Raw genomic sequence first — 8,514 nt, 5'->3', positions numbered from 1 at the left:
TGGGCTATGGTCCATGGGGTCGCAAAGAGTAGGATGCAACTTAGCAACTGAACAACAACAACAACTCTACATGCCATCAAATTTGGAAAACTCAGCAGTGGTCACAGGACTAGAAAAGGTCAGTTTTAAAGAAAGGTCAGTCCCAAAGAAAGACAATGCCAATGAATGTTCAAACTACCATACAATTGTGCCCATTTCACGTTAGCAATGTGAAATTCCCAATGCTCAAAATCCTTCAAGCTAGGTTTCAAAAGTACATAAACCAAGAACTTCCAGATAGACAAACTGGATTTAGAAAAGGCAGGAGCCAGAGATCAAATTGCTAACATCCATTGGATCATAGAAAAGGCAAGGGAATTCCAAAAAAAAGAATCTACTTCTGCTTCATTGACTACCTAAAGTCTTTGATGGTGTAGATCACAACAAACTATGGAAAATTCTTAAAGAGATGTGAATACCAGACTCCCTTACCTGTCTCCTGGAAACCTGTATGCAGGCCAATATGCAACAGTTAGAACTGGACATGGAACAACTGGCTGGTTCAAAATTGTGGAAGGAGTATGACAAGATTCTATATTGTCACCCTACTTATTTAACTTATATGCAGAGTATATCATGTGGAAAGCCAGGGTGGATGAATCACAAGCTGGAATCAAGATTGCTGGGAGAAATACCAACAACTTCAGATTTACAGTTGATACCTTGATAATTACAGAAAGCTAAGGGGAACTAAAGAGCCTCTTGATGAGGGTGAAAGAGGAGAGTGATAAAGCTAGCTTAAAATTCAAATTTCAAATAAATTAAGATCATGGCATCCTATCCCATCACTTCATGGAAAATAGATGGGGAAAAAGGGAAAACTGTGGCAGATTTTATTTTCTTGGGCTCCAAAATCACTGCAGGTGGTGACTGCAGCCACAAAATTAAAAGACACTTGCTCCTTGGAAGAAATCCTCTCCATGGGGATTCTCCAGGCAAGAACACTAGATTGGGGTTGTCATGCCCTCCTCCAAGGGATCTCCACAATCCAGGGATTGGGCTCAGGTCTCCCGGATTGCAGGTGGATTCTTTGCCATCTGAGCCACCATGGAAGCCCATGACAAACCTAGATAGCACATTAAAGAGAAGATGCATCACTTTGCCAACAAAGGTCTGTGTAGTCAAAGCTCTGGTTTTTCTATGTATATGAGAGTTGGACCATAAACAAGCCACTGAAGAACAGATGCTTTCAAATTGTGGTTCTGGGGAAGACTCTTGAGAATCCCTTCAACAGCAAGAAGATCAAACCAGTCAATCATAAAGGAAATCAACCCTGAATACCCACTGGAAGGACTGATGCTGAAGTTGAAGCTCCAATACTTTGGCCGCTGATGTGAAGAGCCGACTCATTGGTAAATATCCTGATGCTGGGAAAGACTGAGGGCAGGAGGAGAAGGAGGCAAAAGAGGATGATATGGTTGGATGGCATCACTGACTCAATGGATATGAATTTGAGCAAACTTCAGGAGATAGTGAAGTACAGGGAAGCCTGGCTTGCTGCTGTTCATAGGGTAGCAAAGAGTTAGACAACATATAGTGACAAAACAACAACTAACCAACAAGACTAAAAGATAGAACATTATTGGCCCCTTAGAAGTTGTATGTCTCTGCCAAATCACATCACTTTCACAATGACTTCTGTGTTCATCATTCTCTTTTCTACATAGATTTACCATACGGGTATGAAGGTTTGGTTTTGAAAATATGGGTAGCAACCACACCTCTAGTAATATAAGGAAAAGAGACATTGTCAGTATTAGAAAAAGGGTTTCAGGAGAAGCTCCGCTGATAGGATTTTGGAGTCCCTGAGAGCATATGAGAGCCCCTCCTTGGGAAGCCAGTGGGTAAGGCCACTAACACCAGCCTATACTACCCAATTTGATCAGAACTTTGGCCTACAACTAGAAATGTTTAAATACTATCCCAAAACTTTAAAACAAAGGTAGACTTCTATTGATAATTGATATTCTCTGCTGCTGCTAAGTCACATCAGTCGTATCCGACTCTGTGTGACCCCATAGATGGCAGGCCACCATGCTCCCCCGTCCCTGGGATTCTCCAGGCAAGAACACTGGAGTGGGTTGCCATTTCCTTCTCCAATGCAGGAAAGTGAGAAGTAAAAGTGAAGTTGCTCAGTCGTGTCCAACTCTTAGCGACTCCATGGACTGCAGCCTACCAGGCTCCTCCGTCCATGGGATTTTCCAGGCAAGAGTACTGGAGTGGGGTGCCATTGCTTTCTCCACTAGCAATCATTAATTGATGTTATATCATTAAATTTAATAGAACAATAGAAAATTTTTCCAAAGTTCTGCAGATGTTATATGCTATAGGATCCCAGAACAATTTTTCCTGATATCTCTTCTTATTCTGATTAATATTATTTTTGCACATCATTACTCTTCTAGAGCCTGAATGAATATGAAATTTATTACTCAGTTTAACGATATTGCTTTTAAGTCAAAAAATCTCAAAATAAAGGGAAAAATTATACTTACTTGCTAATCAGTCTAAATGACAGAATATAAACATATGCTGATTTAAAATAATATTTTTGACTCATAATAAAATTTTTGGTAATACTTTAAGTAAAATAAGAATTTCAGCTTTTAAAGAGCTTCAAACCAGAAGATTATTAAATTTTTAAAAACTCAGACTTTAAAAAATGATAAAATAGAATGATAGTTTAGATGTGGAGAAATCAGGCATCCTCATAAGTTGATATTTGGAATTAGAGCCTCCCTAGAGTAAATTAAATTATAGTCATTCTTGCAGTGGGATGAATGCCATGGCTCATTGACATAATAGTATGATTTTGATTTATTATTAAGCACTATATACAAAATAGTCATATGATCTAGTTTTTAAAATATTTGAGTGTGTGTATGCTAGGTCGTTTCAGCCATGTCCAACTCTTTGTGACCCTATGGACTATAGCGTGCCAGGCTCCTCTTTCTGTGGGTTTCTCCAGGCAAGAATACTAGAGTGAGATGCCATTTCATTCTCCGGGGGATCTTCCCAAGGACTGAACCCACATCTCTTATGGCTCCTGCACTGACAGGCAGATTCTTTACCACTAGCGCCACCTGTGAATTGTGTATATTTATGTGTGTGTATGTATATAGGCAAGTTTGTGTGTACATGAACAGAAATAACATAGCTATCTGATCATTCTGAACAATGGAATCAATGGCGATTTTATTTTCTCCTCTTTATTAATCTGCACTTGAAGTAATTTTGTTATAACAAAAATTATTTTTACATAAACTATCAGTCTCATTATATGGCAGTTAAATAGCATCATTATTACAGATATGATTGCCTCTCTGAAAAGCATACAAAAATAAACTGAAAAACTCTTGGAACTTATAACAGAATTCAGTATATGGCTAGCTATAAATAAAATATATCTTTTAAAATAGCCAATAAAAAACAAACATAATTTCAAAATCTGGTAGTCCACTGCTCTCAATGAAACAGTGAACACTCTGATATGTCAAAATAAATCAATTTGTATTTAAAATAACAAGATTTGACTCCATTGTTGACAACTAAAATTTTTATCTAAATCTAAAATTACTGACAAATTTAACAGGGTAATATCAGATAAATAGATAAACAGAACTTCTGTACACATATCAACATTGGGTATGCCCGGCATCATGGCTTTTGGGGTGATTTTCACATCACTGATTTTTTTTCATTTTTATTATACTAGTAACATGCATTTCTTGCAAAGAAATTATGCAATATAAAAATAGAAGTTATTCATCTACCCTGAGATTTTCTTAACTATGACTATAATTAAATAGTAAATATACCATAAATAAAATGATCTCTGTGGGAGATAGCTAGTTGTCCACCACAGAAGCAAACACATAAGAAAATAATCCATATCTATTGCACATCTTCTGGGCAACGCAGCTAGACTGCAGTTCTCAGCCTCCCTTGCAGTTGGGTGTGGACACAGGATCATTTTAATGAATAGATGATAAGAAAAAGTGATGTGTACCACTTCCAAGACATACCACTGGCCCATAAACACATCCCAGGAACAAATCTCTCCACCCTTCACTTCTGGCTGATGGTCATGCTCCTGTTTAACTTGGAATCCATATTAAAAATGGTAGAGTAGCCATCAGTCTACCCTGGAAGTCAGCATAGAGATTAGCCTTCAATATGAATAATAGCCCAGGATCATTAGATAAGAAAGAAATAAACTTGTGTTAAGGCCCTAAAATTTTGGTGCTTATTCAGCCAGCCTACTGATCATTACTGCAGTCTCTATCTCTCCCCTCATCTACCTTTCCCTCTTGCCTTTACCCTCATCTACTTTACCTTTCCCTTTTCATCCTTTCACATTAGGATTACTTGTAGTGTTACTCTCTGACTTCTTTACTTTTCCAAAAAATGATCTGCCTTTAGTGCCTGGAGACTTACAAAAAGTCTCATCTGTAATGTTGCTAAGAGTATTTACCCAAAATTTAGAGATATGTTGCCATTTCCCCCAAAGCTGATGAATAACTTTTTATATTCTTATTTTTATATGGACATTGCTATTGGTTAATGAAGGAAGACTAAATGCCTGTCCTTCCATTGACATATTGCACTAAAACTTTGATCTGGAATTTTTTTCTTCTTTATATTATTATTCTTTAATTTTTCTGTAATAAACACGAATTACTTATGTAATTTTTTTAATGAGAAAGGGAGGAAAGTTTTGTTAAAGTAGATATTTATCCCGCTGTTCATTCACAATATTGAATTCCATTAAACTCAAGTTCAGGTACAGACAAAAATTTCTGACATTCTCAGTCTGGCTTTCATTTCTCATCAAAATCTGCATGGGCCTGTCACAGTCATAAACATTGCCCAGACAGCGTGCATTCACTGATAGAGACAGTGTGCTCTGTCTAGTTTTCATCTTTAATTCTCTTTGTCCAGAATTAGAAACCAAAAAGCCATGCCCTCCTTCAAAAGCTCTCATATAGAACTGTTCAAATAATATTCTTGCCCACAGAAGCCAAACTCCTGACTCTGATTTTCCAAAGTCCCTAGATTGTTCAACATCTATCTCTACTGTTGCCTGCTCTAGGGAGTTTCCATGATTCCCCAAACAGATGTACTTAATGTCTCCGTTTATACAATTTTACTTAACACTCTAATATGGTGTTTTCCAGATCAGGCCTTTTTAATCAAAGGAATCCTATTCTCTCTGTGCTCCTCAAACTGTGAGCTCCTCAAGATTAGAGACTGTCTCATTTGTCTTCTTATCCTCTATACCTCCTAGCACTGTTCAGTTCAGTCACTCAGTCCAACTATTTGTGACCACATGGACCACAGCACATCAGGCCTCCTTGTCCATCACCAACTACTGGAGTTTACTCAAATTCATCTCCATTGAGTCAGTGATGCCATCCAACCATCTCATCCTCTGTCGTCCCCTTCTCCTCCCACCTTCAATCTTACCAAGCATCAGGGTCTTTTCCAATGAGTCAGCTCTTCACATCAGGTAGCCAAAGTATTGGAACTTCAGCTTCAACATTAGTCCTTCCAATGAATTCCTAGGACTGATCTCCTTTTGGATGGACTGGTTGGATCTCCTTGCAGTCCAAGGGACTCTCAAGAGTCTTCTCCAATACCACAGTTCAAAAGCATCAATTCTTTGGTGCTCAGCTTAGGGCTTTCAGGTGGCTCAGTGGTAAAGAATCTGCCTGCCAAGCAGGAGTTCCAGGTTCAACCACTGTGTTGGGACGATCTCCTGGAGAAGGAAATAGTAATCCCCTTCAGTATTCTTGCCTGGAGAATCCCATGGAAGGAGGAGCCTGGCGGGCTACAGTCCATGGGTTCAAAAGAGTTGGACATGACTGAGAGACTAACACTTTCATTTTTACAGAGGTAAAGAACCCACCTGCCAGTGCAGGAGACATAAGAGATGCTGGTTGGATCCCTGGGTCAGAATATCCCCTGGAGAAAGGCATGGCAACACACTCCAGTATTCTTGCCTGGAGAATCCCATGGACAGAGGAGCCTGGCGGGCTACAATCCATGGGGTCTTCACAAAGGTCGGACATGACTTAGTGACTGAACATCAACAGCACATCAATTTGCGAGACTGATAAGGAGCCCAAAAGTAGTTTTTCAGACACTATGTCATTGGGAAATATATTCCAAGCTTCAAACACCTGGCTGAAACTGGTTTTTTTTAAATAAATGACTTCCTTAGTAACAAATTATGATAGTAAAAAACATCTGGCACTGTCAATAGCACAATCTATGATCAGTCCTAAGAAGTGTATCCTCTGCAGTTCTCTCAATTTACTTGATACACTGAGCTATATACAATGACAGATCTTTCTGAAATGCTATGATCCATCTTGAATAGAAGGCTTTGTAGTGTTGTCAGACATAAGAATGATGTGTATTCCACAAGTATTTGTCATATCATAGAAAGCTTAAACTTTGGGAGGAAGTATATATAACTGTTCTTGTTCTAGTTAGTTTCACTGTGTTTTGTTTTATATTTCAAGAGCATCTATAACTAAAAAGTCAGCACATCATTAAAATAGTAGTGAAAATCCAGTGGTAGTTAATACTCTGCACTTTGTTGGTCTATAATTTCCACCATAGGTTTTTTTTTTAAGTATAGCAAAGGGTTTACAATGTATTTTTATTATTTATCACTAACTTTCACTCCAACAGAAGGTATTTCTATATTTCACAAAATCAGAAGGATTTTTTGCTTTCAAAAATTGCAATTACATGTTTTACATATATACAGGGGAAAAATATTCATCCAGGAAAAGAAATGAAGTTCTGATATATGCTACAACCTGAATGAAATTTGAAAACATTATGCTTAATGAAATAAACCAGGCAAAGTACAAACATTGCATGATTCTACTTACATGAAATATCTAGGAGAGGCAATTTAATACAAGCACAAAGCAGATTAGAGGAGACCTAGGGCTGGGGATTGAAGGGGAAGGGAGTTAGTTACTGCTTAATGGTTACAGAATTTCTATCTGAGTTGACAAAAAAGATTGGAAATAAATAGTGGTGATGGTTGTACAACTATTTCTTTAGTTTTTTTGTTTCCCTCCATTGATCCCAAAGCTTCATTTAATATAATCAAATCTTTAAGTTTTCTTTTAATAGATTCTAAGAATGAGAATTTAACAAGTGGAACCACCACTTGGTTCAATGTCACTGAAACTTTCCCAATCAAAAAGAATTGGTTTCAGTCACTATATTTAATTCCCCTGGAAGAAAGTGAAAGTGAAGTCGCTCAGTCGTGTCCAACTCTTTCCCACCCCATGGACTGTAGTCTACTAGACTCCTCCATCCATGGGATTTTCCAGGCAAGAGTACTGGAGTGGGTTGCCATTTACTTCTCCAGGGCATCTTCCTGATCCAGGGATCAAACCTGGGCCTCCTGCATTGCAGACAGAGGCTTTACCCTCTAAGCCATCAGGGAAGTCTCAGAAAAAAAATCTACAAATTCATTTAAAAGCTTCTGCCATTCTGCATGATGGACAGATTATTTTACTTCATACATCAACTCCTTTATTACTTGAAGAATAAAAAATGAAATAAATATTTCATACTTTGGCTATACATTGTGTGTTGATTTCAGTGAGATAAGTGATGTGATTCAGCAGATGTCTGGTACAATCTCTCTTTAATCTTTTTTTTTTCCCCTTTGTTTGTCATAGGCCTGGCTTTGTTGTGGAAGAATTGTATTTGCCCATGTTTTACTGTCAATTCCAACTAAGTAGAGAGTTCATGCACTTTCAGTACCTTCATCTATTCTTTTGACTTTCCCCCCTTAACACTAGCATTTCTCACATCCACCTGTACCAATAGCACTCCTTTGAAGAGTTAGGTAGAAAAAGGGAGGAAAACTTGAAAGATATAAAGCAAGACAAAAATTGACAAAAATACTTGTTTTTAGAAGGTGTGGGAAATTTTTTAAATTTATCTCTACAAGAATGGTTTTAAATTTACAAAAAAATTAAGATGATAGTGCATATTTTCAATATATAACACTCAGTTTTTCCTATGATTAACACATTTCATTAGTATGGTATACTTGTTATCATTAAAGAATCAATATTGATACTCCACTATTAACTAAAGTCTTGCTTACTTACATTTAAAATTTTTACTTAATATCCCTTTTCTGTTTCAGGATCATATCCATGATACCACATTACATTTGGTAGTCATGCTTCCTTAGGTTCTTTTTGGCTATAACACTTTATCAGACTTTTCCTGTTTTTAGTGATGCTGACTATTTCAAGGAGTACTGATCAGGTAATTTGTAAGATGGCTCTCTGTTGCATTTTATGTTTTTCTCATGATTAGAGTTGAGTTACAGGTTTAGGGTAGGAAGGTCACAGATATAGAGTGCCATTTTCATCACATCAGATCAAGAGTATTAGCAATCCACACGATTTATCATTGTTGATGTTGACC

Source organism: Oryx dammah, unplaced genomic scaffold (assembly GCF_014754425.2).
Source record: "Oryx dammah isolate SB20612 unplaced genomic scaffold, SCBI_Odam_1.1 HiC_scaffold_4, whole genome shotgun sequence".
NCBI lineage: Eukaryota > Metazoa > Chordata > Mammalia > Artiodactyla > Bovidae > Oryx > Oryx dammah.
Note: the sequence above shows the minus strand (reverse complement) of the source record.